We start from the raw sequence: 14,838 nt of genomic DNA, 5'->3' as shown, positions 1-14,838 counted from the left end.
TTCTTCGTCAGCAGGCATGAATACTAGGGAATGCTCCTTTAGGTACCGCTCTACTCCCTTTACAGGTAGTGGTGTGACAGGTGGTTTATGTCGAAGGAGTAGGTCCACTCCTTCAGAAGTGCAACGATGAACCTCAGCTTCGGGAGCTTGCCTGGACACTTGTCTCACAATAAAAAGTAGTTCCGGTGGCGATTTTTTTTTTTAGGCTCCACTGCAAACTTAGGACCGAGACTCACGACTGAAAAAAAAAATCGCCACCGGAGCTACTTTCTACTGTGAGACAAGTGTCCAGGCAAGCTCCCGAAGCTGAGATTGATCGTTGCACTTCTGAAGGAGTGGGAGGTTCCTCCCACCAAGGGCGGTGCAGGAACCTGTCTAATCCCGGTCACATTCAAAAACCTGGTAATGAGAACTGAAGTACTAAGAACTAGATATAGAACTGGTTAGCCAAGTTTCAGCAATACATAAAATGTCAAAATTCGAGGCCAAAACCGATGTAAAAAAGATATCAGACTTCGTCCGCAAACCACCCTTACAAAAATTTTTAATGAATTTTTTTTGAAAGTTTATGGAGTCTACTCATGGTGTCTTTTCGAGTCTCAATAGAAATGCAAATGAGTTTTGTAACGAATCCGTAAGGAGTTTACGAAAACTATTGGCCACCGCGGTCCAATTGATGTTTCGACAAAGCTACCGCATAAAGTTTCTAATGTATTTCATATGAATATAATTTGAAAGTCTATTGACACCGTTTCGAGTCTGTGTTGAAAAACACTTGATTTTTTGTAACGAGTCCCTAAGGAGTTTACGAAAACTATTGGCCACCGCGTTTCAATTGAGGTTCAGCCGTGCCACCTCATAAGAATTTCTAATAGATTTCAATTGAAAGTCTAGATACACTGCTTTGAGTCTGTTGAAAATCAAATGTTTTTTTCTACCACGTTGTACCTGAGGTTTTGACGTGCCATCTCATTAGGTATATTCCGACGAGTCGGAATATACTTAATGAGATGGCCCATCAAAACCTGAATTGCAACGCAGTAGAAAATAACATTTGATTTTCAACAGAGACTCAAAGCAGTGTATCTAGACTTTAAAATGAAAAGTATTAGAATTTATACTCCTAGCGTGGGTTTCTAGATAGACGGCTCTGAGAGGGAAGACGGCAATAGGTTGCATGACATGTGGTCCGGATCTAACCGTTGTTTTGAGGGAAGGGGAAAGTGAGTGCAAGTGTCACTTTTATGTATGCCTATATACGCATGCAGTGTTAGGAAAATGCCTGCATAAAACCGTGCGAAGGAGTAATAACTGGTTTATTAAAAATGCAAAATTCGAGTATACGGTACACTGCTTCGTGTCCATGGGGGACCCTGTACAGCCTTCGTGCCCATGGGAGACCTTGTACTGCCTTCATGTCCATGGGAGACCTTGTACTGGTAACCTATAAAGAAAAAAGATGCACAGTTACACGTTGATCTGCTTATCCAAACTTCAATGTCCGCGCAAGGCATCCTGTTCACAGCGCAGCACTACCTCAGCGCTGAATCAGTATTACAAATCGGGACATCAGTCCTTTAGGAAAGGAGGACCCTCAGAACACACGTTACAAGCCATGGAAGTAGCAGTGACTCGTTGCCTTAACAGGACTGAGTTAGCGCTGCACTGTATGTGTGAACCAGCCCTAAATGCGGAAAGTCACATTCAAAATTCCTACATTTTTGCTCACCCAGGCACTTAATTTACAAACTACCTTGATAGTTTAATGAGTGGCACTAATAACATTGTCAGGGGCACCATAATGCAAAAGTATATTTTGTCCCCGAGTCTGCGAGAATCAATCGCTCACTGTTTTTGCCGCCGCATTGCACTCTTTTATTTCGGCTTTTGAAAAGGTTTACCAAAGATAAGCGAGCAGATGTTATCGCTTATGAAGTTTACCAAATTTGAACATAGAGAAGCTAAGACTTATAAGCATCTCGCAGAATTAACATGGCAATTTGGGCCAACTGATCCATGATCGTAGACAAGCGCCGCAAAAAACACATGGACAATAAGTGGTGGTAAACACTGGCGCCAGTGTTTTATGTCCACTTGTTGTCCCTGTGTATTTTTATTCAATTTTTTTGTTTGTTTACTATCTTGAACAAGTATTTTTAATCACAACGGATAGGAAGGAAACGGTAATAGGGTTCTATGCGGATCATAAAGCCATGCTCCGAATGGGTGATTATCAACTGCGGGTTTCACAACAGTGGGGGATCCAGGGGGAAGGGGGGGGGGGACCCACCTTTTTCCCCCCCTTCTCGGAGGGCAATTGGACATGAGCGGACCACCCTTGCACAAGAAAGAATGGGAGAATAGTATCCTTAGAAATTTTCCACCCACCCCAAAACAAACAAAGGTCTGGATCCACCACATTAAGTTTCAATTATTGGGAGGATCGAGACATCAGAGGCCGAGTTCAAAAAGCAAACTTACGATACCCGAGAAGAAATCTGTATTAACAAAACAAAATTTGTCGCAACTTTTGAGTGACTTACAACGAAATATTACGACATTATCCAAAGTGTCTCACTAACTTTTTAGGGCAAACATGGCCGCACATCACTTGGCTATTTCGCCGCGACCAGAAATGAATATAGAAGCGTGGGCAAGAGGCATGTGTTTTGCGCACTGTTCATATGCATCCCTACTTAAAGCAGTATAAGGGCAACGCTAAACTACACACGGAGGATTCAGCCGACGAGTCTGCCGAGCTGTCCATTCTGCCCGTTAGAGCTAACAAGGTGCAGGACCGCGATCAACGGCAAGATGCGCCAATGAATCAACGAAAGCAAATGCCACACAAATCTTCAGTGCACGCAAAAGGATCCTTCACCTATGAATGGCGTGAACCTGATTTGGTGATCATTAGCGCCCCCTCGTACTTCAGTAGTGATTTTCAAAGTGGTGAGCAGCTGTACGACCCTACCACACGAAAAGGCACATTCCTGACCGGATGTGCCTTTTTAATGCCAAAGCATTATATGTCCATGGAGCGAAAAATCCGAGTTGTACCAAACGTTAACAGAGGAATAAAAGAAAGAATAAAATGTGCTTTCACGGCTGAGATTTGAACCCGGTGCTGCTGTGTGAGAGCCGGGCATGCTAGCTGCTGTGCTATCTCAGCCGCTTCGGAATGCGACATTACTCTCCCCTCAAAAAGAAGCTTGTCCCATTACAGCAAAAGATGGCATGTCTTTACCCGTTTTTTGTCCCTGTTTATCTGAGGCTGTTTTTTCATCATGTTTGACGGCATCGGCGTTGATGTGCCCGAAAGATGGTCATAAAAATATGTCCTCGGTTCGATGACATCACACTTCACGTGACGACATGACGTACCATGATGTGTGACGCCGTATTATGTAACGTAATACAAATATTAGAGGGGCACTTAGTTGTACATACGTTGATTGAATGCGAAAGCATTGCCATTCCTAACAATAGAGGAAAAAAAAAGGAAGTGCCGTTAGGAATGGCAATGCTTTCGCATTCAATCCACAAAGGGATACCTAAGTGCCCCTGTAATATTTTGAGTGGAGTAGAGCTCAAATAAACGCCGTACGGTGCAGTATATCCATGATTAAGTTGCTGCTAGTCGTGAGGCTTAATGTTTTGCACCAACAATACCATAGTTTTTCCTCGGTTGCGACGAAGCGCCACTGCGCTACGAACTTGCTAGAAATTTCTGCATATGCGACTGCTTTCTTCTGGAAACCTATGGTGACCTGCCACTCACTTTTGGCCAAAGAACAGTGAAAATACCAGATGTGAAAACAGCCATAACAAGCATTAAAGAAATCAAGATGGGGGTCATAGCATTAGCTTCCCAACGTGGCGAGACTAGCACAGGATTTCTGTTACTCGCCGTTTAAGACAGGAGTCGACTTTTTCCGGTCTGATCTTGAAAACAAAGTTTGGTTCCGTTAATTTTGTAGCAGAAAGCCGGTGCTTTCCCGTTTGTGGGGTCATTTTCTCGGTTCAAAATATTGTCACGGTGATAAATAAAATGATTTAATATACAAGAGGGATGGGAAGCATTTGAAAAGTGGCAGTTGTCAGGATGTCTTCACTTCTGCCTCCTCACTTTCTGATCTGTCCGGAGCCACCGAACTTCTTCTTCCTTCATGACATTACCCCCCTCCGGGTGAAAGCGGCGTCTCGCCGTTTGGTGGTAGTAGGTATGGTTTTAGTCTTGTTATATGGACGGTGTCGGCTGAAGATTGGCGTGAGTTTTGTGGTGGTTGTACGGGCTGAACAAGGTAGGTGAGGTCACTCCTTCGGGCGAGGACGCGGTATGGCCCGGAGTAGCGTGGAAGTAATTTTTGTGCCAGGCCCACATGTCTCTTAGGTGTCCATACCAGGACAAGGTCGCCCGGGGAATAGTACGCAGACCTGTGGGATTCGTTGTATCGAACAGATTGGTGTTGTTGTGAGTCCAGAGTTCGAAGGCGTGCAAGTTGACGCGCTTCTTCGGCTCGACATATGGCTTGTGTGGTGTGGTCGGTGAGTTCGGCATTAGTTGGAACTGGAAGAAGAGTGTCAATGATCAAATTTGGTTCCCGAGAGAAGAGTAGATAATATGGTGAAAATCCTGTTGTGTCATGGCGGGACGAATTATAGGCGAATATGATGAAAGGAAGAACGGAATCCCAGTTACGATGGTCTGCGGAAATATACATAGCGAGCATATCTGCCAATGTCCTATTAATGCGTTCGACAAGTCCGTTAGTTTGTGGATGGTATGCCGTAGTTTTCTTGTGAACGACAGAACAGAGGTTCAATATTTCGGCAACAATTCGGGACACAAAGGGGCGGCCACGGTCAGATAGAAGTTGTCGAGGGGCACCGTATTTCAGAATTACTTCCTCTAAAATAAATTGCGCTACATCCACGGCTGTACTGCTGTACAATGGCTTGGTGATTGCATAGCGGGTAGCGTAGTGAATGGCAACCGCTATCCAGCGATTGTCCAGCGAGGAAGTTGGGAACGGACCAAGAAGGTCAATTTCTACTCGGTCAAACGGGGAAGCTGGGGGAGTGAGTGGGTGTAGAAGGCCAGCGGGTCGTAACGGTGGAGTTTTGCGGCGCTGGCAGGAGTCACAGGATGAGATGTAACGTTTGACGGTCCTGTACATGTCGGGCCAGTAAAATCGCTGCTTTACGCGTGCGTAAGTTCGAAGGACACCCATATGACCGGCGGATGGTGCGTCGTGGAGTTCACCGAGAACCGTACTTTGTAGGTGTTTTGGAATTACCAAAAGTAAAGATGGACCTTCTTGTCGAAAGTTGTGCCTATAAAGTATATGGTTCTGGATCGTGTAATATCTGGATGATGGCGAGTTGGCATCGGTGGTCACTGCTTCTATGATTTTTTTCAGAAAGAGGTCACGGCGTTGTTCGTCCGCGATGTTAGGCCAATGAGAGACGTGAAGAATAGGAATATCCGAGTTGTCAGCGGTTTGGTCAACAGGGCCTACGGGATGACGAGATAGGCAGTCAGCATCGCGATGAAGTTTTCCGGACTTGTAGATGACTTTGAAATCATATTCCTGGAGACGTAAGGCCCAGCGTCCAAGGCGGCCGATGGGATCTCTCAAGGAGGAGAGCCAGCAGAGGGCATGATGATCAGTGATCCCAGAGATCCTGCCAAATAAGTAAGGGCGAAATTTTGCGATCGACCATACGACCGCAAGGCACTCACGCTCGGTTATTGTGTAATTTTGCTCTGCTGGGGAAAGAGTACGGCTGGCGTAAGCTATTATGCACTCCTGTCCCGACTGCTGCTGGGCTAGTATAGCTCCGATGCCATGACCACTGGCATCCGTGCGCAGTTCAGTTGGAGCAGAGTCATCGAAGTGCCCCAAAATGGGACTGGTGGTTAAAGCGTCCTTTAAACGAGTAAAAGCGATGTCCTGTTCTGTTTTCCATAGGAAGGGCTGGTTCTTCTTGAGGAGTTGCGTCAAAGGATGAGCAATGTGGGCGAATTGGTAGATGAAGCGTCGAAAGTATGAGCACAGTCCAAGGAAGCTTCGGACATCCTTTGGAGACTGTGGTGTGGGAAATTCCTGGACTGCCTTTGTCTTATCTGGATCTGGTTGGATGCCGTGCATGTTGACTAGGTGACCCAAAATTTTTAGTTCGGAGGCAGCGAAATGACATTTTGACGAATTTAGCTGAAGATTTGCTTGCTTGAAAATGTTCAAGACGTGATCTAGGCGCTCGAGGTGAGATGAGAAGGAGTCAGAAAAAATGATCAAATCGTCCAATGTGATGGCAAGAGAAGTTCCACTTGCAAGAAGTTGTGGGTTCTGGGAAATGTTAACGACCCAGAGGGAAGTGGAACCATTGAGGACGGAAACGATGGAGTGGGCCACACTGAGTTGCTTGGTGAATAATACGTCCATACTTGGAGACACTATATAATCTCCGTCCACAAGAGGGCTATTTGATGACACCTTAACGGGAACCGCTAGAAGAGGTGGAATTCGGCATGTTTCGACTGAACATGGCTTTAAAACTACCGGCTGGGGCTCGTCTGGGGATGATACGTCGAGTTCAATATTTTCTGTGGCGCAGTCAATGAGAGCGGCGTGGGCGGAGAGAAAATCCCATCCGAGAATCAAAGCGTGGGGACAAGTTTGAATGACGGTGAAAAGGACGAACGTTTTCTTGTCTTCTAGGGCAATACGTGCACCGCACATGCCAAGAGAAGATATCAGATGACCATCTGCGCCGCGTAGAGATGTAGAGTCTGGCGGCGTTAAGACTTTATGAAGTCTTTGTCGTAGATCCTCTCTCATTATAGAAATAGCAGCACCGGTGTCGATGAGAGCATATATGGCAATTCCGTCGATAGATACACGAAGCTGATTATGAACTGTTAAGGAATGTTTGTTGAGAGGGTTTCGGGTCAATGACATCGATGCAGCCTTACCTCGAAAAGCTGCATTGGTTAGTTTTCCGATGCTGCGTGATCACGGGTCGGCGACATGTAGCGGCGGTGCGCGGGGGACAATGACTGGCGGCGGAGTGGGGACGGAGAACGGCAGTTGCGGGAGGCCATAGTGTATTGGTTGTCGTCTGAACGTGTTGAAGCTGGACGGCCACGGAATCGGCCGTCAAAGGAGGGACGATAACCATTCGACTCGGACGATCGGAGGCCGTTGCTCGACCGGTTTCGACAGTAGCGTTGGATATGACCCACGCCGCTGCAATGGAAGCATATAGGTCGATTATCAGGGGTCCTCCACGCTGCGGGGTCACGTCGGTACGAGAAGTTGCCAGGGGGAGGGGAGTTAGGAGTCTGGTGGACAAGAGGAAAGCGGCGCCCGGTTGTGTATGTCGGTGCGTGAAACTTATTCATTTCTTGCTTGCACAGTTGATATGGGCACGGCGGGTTCCGGTTCAGCAGGTGCATGTAGAGAACTGGAAGGCGACATTGCTTCAAGTTCACGTCGGACAATTTTTGCTATATGATGACTCTGAGAAGTTGGGTCCTCGCATGATGATGTTGGTGCTGTGTTCGGGAGGCGGATGAAATTCGCTGTGATGCGAGGTTTTTTCGCCTCTTCGAATCGACGGCACTCCTTGATAACTGCATCTGCTGTTGCGCAATCCTTGAAGACTAAAAGTTGAAATGCATCATCTGCAATGCCTTTCAAGATGTGAGGCACTCTTTCAGAGTCAGGCATGTTGGGGTCAGCTTTTTGGCAGAGCGAAAGGATGTCTTGGATGTACGCTATGTATGATTCTGTAGGTGTCTGCACGCGCGAAGCAAGCTTCCGCTTAGCCGAGAGCTTTCGTCCGATCGGGTCGCCAAAAAGGTGTTGGAGTTGTTCTTTGCACGTGTCCCACGAGGTGATGCCTTCTTCATGCGTTAAAAAGCAGGTTCGGGCTGTATCTTTGAGGTAAAAAATCACGTTGGCGAGCATGATGGTTGGGTCCCACCGGTTGTGCGTGCTGATGCGCTCATAAAGTAGTAGCCATTCCTCGACATCTTGCTCACCGGATCCGCTGAAGTTTCCTGGGTCACGCGGTTTTGAGAGTACAAGGGCCGGTGATGGCGAAGGAGGAGTTTCCTCGGGTGGGGTATTCGACGTAGACATCTGGACTGAAGTCGGTAGCTGTCGGTTCCGGAGTTCCAGTGTGGTGTAGAAGAGGTCAGGGGGATGGCTTCGCACCTCCACCAAAATGTCACGGTGATAAATGAAATGATTTAATATACAAGAGCAGTGATGTGATTGGCCTAAGCCATTTTGGAGCACCTTTTGGAGCAGCCAAAACAGTGTTTTGGAGCAGCAAATGTGGCTTTTGGAGCAGCCAAAACAGTGTTTCGGAGCAGAAAAAGTGACTTTTGGAGGAGACATTGTTAGAAAAATAAATAGTTGTTTTAAGTTCTAAACAAACGAAGGACACTTTGTGTTGTGTTGTGATGCGTGTGACGTGTTGGGGCGGAATTCGCTGCTTGTGTTTTTGCTGCTGAGACATCCCACAAGTATACAGTGCTGTAGGCGTCGCCGAGCAATTTAAAAAAAAAAAAAAAAAAAAACTTTTTATTGTTTTACTGGTTCCCGACATGGCATATTTTTATAAAAAGTAAGCAAACGTAAAACAATGGATTGCAAGCGTCCCGGCTGGTGCCTCTCGTGCAATCATGTTCACAAGCACGTGAGGGCAACTTCGGCAGGCTTGCAGTTACACGCGCTTCGTCGCGCGACTGGAGACAACGGCAGTTGGACCGAAACCGAAACCATGCCACTCCGCTCCGTCGCCAACAGCTTCCCAAAATAGTATGCAAAATGTAACTGTCCAGCATACGACAATAAACAGTACAGCGGCACGTGCTTGCCAGGCCGGCAGGCGAGGTACAGGCTAAACACGCAGAAAAAAAGAACCTGAGCGTATCGATGCAAGAGACTGCGAATCAGGGTCAAAAAGCTCTTGGAGCGCTTTCTGCAAGGACCGAACTCGAGACAAACAAGCCCAGTGTGCGGGTTCAGCGTGCAGACCATTGCCTTCTTTGCTTTTGCTCACTTCTCGTCATCAACTTTCTTTCGCGGCAGATTTTCCACGTACCGGGGTCCCTCTCGAATGAAAGTCCACCGAGAGAAACCTAGGTAATCAAAACTTCGCCAAGTAGTCATTGAGTTAAAGAGGGATTTTTATAGCAGCGTATGATTTAAACAAGAGCAGGAATGTCGATGCGTTTCAGTTTAGAAAGCGCCACATCTGCAGCGACGTGGGGACGGCAACACACGACGTCGCGCGATCAAGGCGACTGCGGTCGCGCGAGCGCTTCAGCTCACGAAGTAACTCTCGCCGCGCAAAAACGTGGTTTTGTTTCACAGCATGACGGCATGTCTGGAACCCGGCACACAAACTAACGTCGGAGCGTTCGCACATTCCCGCGTCTATCGCTAAAAAATTAAAAAAAAGAAAAAAAAAAAAAGAAAAGAAAAGACCCAAGACGACGAGAGCGCGAAACGCGAACGGCGGAAAAAACCATGCAAGACCGAATAGACGATTGATGCAGGGTACTTTGTGTCGGGCGGCGTCTTGTGCCACCTAGCTCACGCATGCTCAATTACGGTTCTCAGCTTAGTTTCGTTTTTGAAAGGCGACCAAAATTGGTCTTTTGGCGCAGGCTTGGCGCAGATTAGCCATATTTTGGCGAAATGTAGCAAGATGTAGCAGAGTTAGCCCCTTGGCGCAGTTTGGAGCAATTGGCGCAGCAATCACATCACTGCAAGAGGGATGGGAAGCATTTTAAAAGTGGCAGTTGTCAGAATGCCTTCACTTCTGCCTCCTCACTTTCTGATCTGTCCGGAGCCACCGAACTTCTTCTTCCTTCATGACAATATGATGCAGAGTCCTTCCCAAAAAAATGCATGGGTGTCCGCTAGGAATCTTCGAAATGGTTAAATTAACTGAGGTCATTATACTCTGTTGCCACTCTAGAATAGCAGAAGGCCCTCCCACAAACCCCTTCACTCTTTTTAATAAGCAAACACTAGAGAGGAGGAGAGCCGAGAGGACACCGCCAATTATGGCGAGCAAAGGGAATTGTGGGAGGGGCATGTGCTATTCTATAGTTGCAACGGACTATAACAAAAGTTTACAGTACTATGAAAACAAAAAGACCAAGTATGCACAGAAATTCGCAGGAAGTATAGCAGGGATAGAATAGAAAAAACTGCAACTGCAATATTTACCCTTTAAATTTCCCTCGACAGCACAGCAGAGATGACATGCTGGTCGTCAGCGCCTGGAGGGCCACCCCCTTGTACTGGGAGCACATGTAGTCTGAAACGAACAACAAACAAAAAATTAAATGCATGAACAATCCGCACATGCTGTTATTTCGCTTCATTGGCCGCTTCAGAGAAAGCAAGCATGCACACCGTTGTCCAACCATGTCAACTGCTAGCCGAAACTTTCTGCCACCAGGATTAAGATATTGCTTGCGGTATAAAAAAAAAAAAAACATTTACACACTACCCAGCTGGCACGCTGAAATTTCAAACATTGAAGAAACTACAACATAAAACTTCAATGCAAGAGCTACACCTCGTGGACAATACACAAAAGTATGTTCAGTGTAAACCTTGGTGCACTGCAAGGCTGATTTACCTCAGCCAGTTTGGAACATCTGCAGTTCCATTCTTTTCAAGATATTATGCCTGAAAATTTGTGACAAATTAACTGGGTTAAAATTTTTTAATCGACACCCGGCCCAAATATTTAGGAAGTATACTAGTGGGTTAATTTCTACCCTATTGAAAATATTTCTAAAGGGCCCGTCAGCCTTGAAGGATTATGGGACCTCACAGGCCTTCAAAACCCTTCAAAAATACCCTACAGAAAAACCCTTCAAGGATACCCCATAGAAAAACCCTTTAGCCCCGCAGCCCTTCAACCCGTCAGGCCCTTTAGCCCATCAACCCTTTAGACGCCCAAATGACTGTGAACCATAGACAAAAATGCAGGTCAAAACACTAAAAATTTATTGCCGACATTTAGTTTTACATGCATATTAGAACTCAAAAAGCAACGCTTGTTCAAACCCGGCGCAAGGAGCTGTAGACGAAAGGGATCACATCAAACAGGGATAACTGACATCCTTATCACAAAGAAAAATACCTTTCAAAGTACTCACAATGCCGCTGGGTATATTCCTGGTATACGGTAGTTCAGCTAATAAAACAGAGCAGGTGCACCTCACGGACACACACACAGTCTCAGTAAGCACGTTTAGCGAAAACAACGAACTCGTAAGCAGCACCCGCCGCCGTTGAGAAATCCCGAGCACAGTCACGGTTTCGTACATGATGACATCGCGCCGGCGTCTTCGGCGTATTTTTCGCTCGCTGGTCTGAAGTCGGACGGACGAAGAGGCGCAAGGAACAAGTCCGGACAGCGGCCGTCATCCACTGTCTCAACACCCACAGTGGCATAATCTTAGTGCGCAGGCACAACATGCGGTGGGACGCTGACCCCGACTGCCAGGCTTTGCAGCGAGTAAGCCGACACCGGCCACCATCTCCTTGAATGCGCTGAACACAATGGCGCTCGAGCGGTGCTGAAGGCGGCCGGCGCCGAACTATGGTTCACCTGCGGTACCAAGAAAGAAACTGCACGGATCAAAACAGACCAAGGGGCGAGCCCTAAAAACCATGCATGCTCACCTTCCTGGAGGAAATATGTCCGCACCAAACATCCCGGCTCGTGGGATAACCGGAACCGCACACGAGCAGAGAGAAAATGGCTATGGCCTCCCCCACTTGCACACACCATCCTCCTCCCCCCGACCGCTGGCCTGGCAGCCCTGCACCCTCTCCCCATTGCCGGGCGGAGAGAGGCGATTGCTTTTTGGGGACAGTCCCCCGTGGGGGGACAGGTTCCCGGAACGAGTCGCTCCCGCGTGCGTCCCTGTTCCTGGAAAGCGCGCACTGCTCTCGGCTTGTTCTTTTTTTTTTCTTTTTCTTTTTTCCTTGTTTTTTTTTCCTTTTTTTTTTTTTTTTTTACATGGCTGCACGTATTTCGCCTCGAGCGGACAGGATTGCGTTTGCCTCAAAACGCCGCTCGGCCAACGCCACTCGGCCCGCGGCTCGTCAATTCTCCACATGGGCCGTCGCCCTCAGTAGCCTCTTTCGCGACCGAACACCCGGGCAGTGACAGACGGGTCCAGGAGCCCACTCGTATTTGATAGAAGAGCAGTAATAAAAATCTGACCGTACTCACACACGATCGGCATTCTCCAAATACTTATTGTTTCCCCCGTAGCGTACAATAAGCAGCTATGTTCATTAATTCTGCGAAATGTGTTTTTTCCACCTGGGCCGTTGCCCACACAGACATATCAAGAAACCTGAAGGTTTTCCCGACCCCATTAGAAAAGTTCTTGACAGGCTTTCAGACATTTCAAGGCATCGTAAAGGTGACTTTAGACATTTCAGGAGAGCCTCTGACGGGGCCAGTGAACCCACCAGGAAATATCGGTGCCCCCGTCAAACATCTCAGAAATTCCTGAAGTCCCCTTCACACCCTTTAAAAAAATCCTGAAGTCCCATCAGAGCGATTTTCAATAGGGTAACTTACCATAATTATTTTCGGCATCCTGAAGGCGTCACTTCAGGGTCTTTTCATATTGGATTTACCTTACCCACACAGGTGCAACCACACTGAAATGTTTGCAAAGTTTCAGGCAGGGTAATTAAACGTCTGCAGTTTCTCTCGAACACTGCTGTCACAAATTTTGTCTTTTTTGCCATTTTGTTCTGTTTATAGGTGGTTTGGGGGCAGGGTCAATTACAATTCTCGCACGTGTTTACCTGAGCGTCAAACGCTTGAGCTCGGATGAGACTATACTTTTTTTCATACTTAAGGTGCAACGCTGTCAAAGCTACTGGCGCGAGTGTGGGGCTTGGTCTTGTTGATCATTTGCACGCCTTCTCGCACAAACAAAACCGTAGATGAAGCCACGCACTCGCGCCAGTAGCTTTGACAGCGTTGCACGCTAAGTATGAAAAATTATAATGCCGGCCGAGCTTCAAACCAATGGGAAGAGGAAGACAAGCGTTTCGGGTTGACCAACCACGAACCTGTGACAACCGCATAGGTCATTCAACACATGTATTATACCGCTTAAACACTGTGTCGAACTGCATTTTTAAGTCAGTCCCAATTCCAACGGTGTATGAACAGAGGCATTCATTTCGTAGCATGCCTTGAAATTAATCAAAGTGACGCAAGCTGGGAACACACTGCTGCTGCTTCATTTGGGAATAACTGCGGCCCTCGGCTTGATCACATCACAATTGCAAAATGAAAGAGAAAAAAAAGAGGCAAAAGGAACAACTGCTTTATCAAAAGTTCTAACCGACAAATGTAAACTGTAAACCCAGTTCAATTCTAGAAAGCCAGGGGACCGAAGTTTGTCCTAAGAGTACAATTTAGTCCACTTCCATAACTTCAAAACAAAAGATGGATATCCTCTTCAACCATTTTGACTGAAAAGGAATATTGTCTCTGCATGAACCGAATTCCAAGGAAGTCTAACTTCGGAAATGTAATGAAGTATTATCAATGTAATCAATTTATAGTTGAAAGACATCAGTACACTGCTAGACCAATAAGACATTTCCTAAAGCAACGGACTGAAAGTAGCATTAGGAATTCAATACGTGCTCTGTTGACATGAGCTACACTTTCTCGGACCATACACAGAATGAGTGGCAAGTTTTCATTACGCTACACATAGATCCAAACATTAGGACAGATAAAGCAAACCCAACTAGTTAAAAAAAAAGAAGAAAAAAAAACATTCTAGCTTAACGAGAAAATATGGAGTTTTAGAATATCGGGCGCTACTTTACCGCGCGTTACGGACGGCAAAATAGCGAGGATTGCGGCGAAGAGTTTTAGAATAGCGTTTCTCTGAAGGGGGACCCCCCCAAACGCAAGCATCTCGCGCTTAAAACGCCACCAAGATGTCGCGGCAGCTTTTATTTGAAAGTTAGAACGTTTTATCTTGAAAATTAAACAAGCTTCTTGTCCAGAGTAACATTTTTGTAGTTTTCTTGCACTCAATGCCGCATGTTTTGTTTTTGTCGCTGCCAAGCTGCTCTGTTGTACTTACGAAGCCCAGACGATCCACTACCCAGGCATGCTTACATGTCTGCCGCGATCGTAAGTACACGCGCCTCGATAACTTTAAGCTGTGAATCCAGCTATCTGTGGCGTTTTCAATACGCGTCGACCATACCGACCGCGGTCGCCGAGTGCGACTCACGCAGTTCCCGAGCGGGCGACGGCGTCGCAGACGCATTCAACGGAGATGTCGTGGGCGCCGCCTTTTGCGGTACGCCCACGCTATTATCGATAAATAACGGGCCCCAAAGCTCGAGTCCGAAGCTTTTTTTGGGTCTGCGCATGCACAGCAGCCACGAGATTATTCTAAAACTCTATAATGTTCACTTCTCGTTCAACGCGTACAATGCAAACAAAGAAGTACACTTACCAACTGCGTTGAGTTGCTCGTTCTGTTGCGTCGTCGGCCTTCCGCGCTCTTCTTGAACATAATCATCACAAGAGAAAACTTCACAGATAGATAAACTTGATTAAATTAGCACATTTCCATTTCTAAAGACATTTCCATACCGCGAAACGGCGAAACACCCAACGGTCGCAAAAATGGCGAAACCATACCGGAAAAAGAAAGATGCAAAGAACTGGTGTCGCTACCGATGGGGCGTCGAAGACACGATCCTTAAAATATGAAAACGAAACCAGTAA

The 14,838-nt window shown here is 46.7% G+C and overlaps 1 long non-coding RNA gene across 1 annotated transcript; it reads right to left on the bottom strand.

The window, feature by feature from the left end:
• Positions 1-10,311: 10,311 nt before the first annotated feature.
• LOC120842504 lies at positions 10,312-14,602 on the bottom strand. Its single transcript, XR_005715941.1, has 3 exons — positions 14,564-14,602; positions 12,643-12,725; positions 10,312-10,347 (listed from the first exon to the last, which is right to left on the bottom strand). It is a non-coding gene; the product is annotated as an uncharacterized LOC120842504 (long non-coding RNA).
• Positions 14,603-14,838: the final 236 nt, after the last annotated feature.

This window comes from Ixodes scapularis, unplaced genomic scaffold, assembly GCF_016920785.2.
Source record: "Ixodes scapularis isolate PalLabHiFi unplaced genomic scaffold, ASM1692078v2 ptg001164l_1__unscaffolded, whole genome shotgun sequence".
NCBI classification, from domain to species: Eukaryota; Metazoa; Arthropoda; class Arachnida; order Ixodida; family Ixodidae; genus Ixodes; species Ixodes scapularis.
This window is presented reverse-complemented; position numbering and strand designations above follow the sequence as displayed.